Raw genomic sequence first — 1062 nt, 5'->3', positions numbered from 1 at the left:
TGTTCACTACCGAAGAGAGGGGAGGATCTCCTTGAGGCTTGAAAATATCCGAGATAATCAAGGACGCCCGCCAAACAGGCTGCTATAGAGGGGTATTCCCTTGAACCTGTCCTCCGTGGATTACCACCGGCAACAGGGTAGGGAACGGCCTGGCATTTACCGCCGGGCTCTCGTGGCGGTCTCAGGGTGACAGCGAGAAACCACCAATTTGGCAAGGTAAGAGAGGTTATGCAAGGAGGACTGAACCCCCCCTCTGTGTTCCGAGAGAGGCTCATTGGAGGCTGACCGTAGGTACACTCCTTTTGACCCTATGTCTCAGGGGGCAGCGAGCTTCTGTAATTCATGGCTTTCAGTGGGCAGTCCGCCCGGACATTAGAGGAGGTATACAAGTGTAGTGAGGGAGGCAAGACTATACTATCAGAGAGTGTGTAAGGAGGTGAGAAAGGTATCATAAGAGAGAGACAAGGAAGAGAAAAGGAGCGGAGAGAAAAGAACGAAAGGGCTGAGGATGAAGATAGAGGGAAAAAGAGACAAGAAGAGAACTAACTAGGATCCTGGACGCAGTGGTAGGAGGAAGGAAGGCGTTCAGGGAACGGAGGGCTAGACGAAGGGAACCTGGGGTGACGGAGAGGAAGGGGTCGAGGGGGCCAAGGAGATCCAAAAGAGACCAGCTGGTTCTAGAGAGGATCAGTGTGGCAGACTGCAAAGAGAAGGGCCATTGGGGCCTGAGAGTGTCCTAAAAAGAAAGAGACCAAAGTGCTGTCCTTAAATAATGAAGATTAGGGAAGTCGGGGTTCGGTTCCCTCTCCGAGCCTTAGGGTAACTCTGAAAATAGAGGGGAGGACCCCTATAGATTTCTTGGTGGACACGGGAGCAGAATATTCTGTGGCTTAAAAAACCTCTGGAAAAGATACAAGATAAAAAGACGCTGGTGATTGGGGCTACAGGACAAAAACCGTATCCGTGGACTACTTCTCGTACAGTGGATCTTGGAAAAAAACCAGGATCCCACTCATTTTTAGTAATACCAGAGTGCCCTACGCACTACTGGGCAGAGACTTG

Source organism: Arvicanthis niloticus, chromosome X (assembly GCF_011762505.2).
Source record: "Arvicanthis niloticus isolate mArvNil1 chromosome X, mArvNil1.pat.X, whole genome shotgun sequence".
Classification (NCBI taxonomy): Eukaryota; Metazoa; Chordata; class Mammalia; order Rodentia; family Muridae; genus Arvicanthis; species Arvicanthis niloticus.
This window is presented reverse-complemented; position numbering follows the sequence as displayed.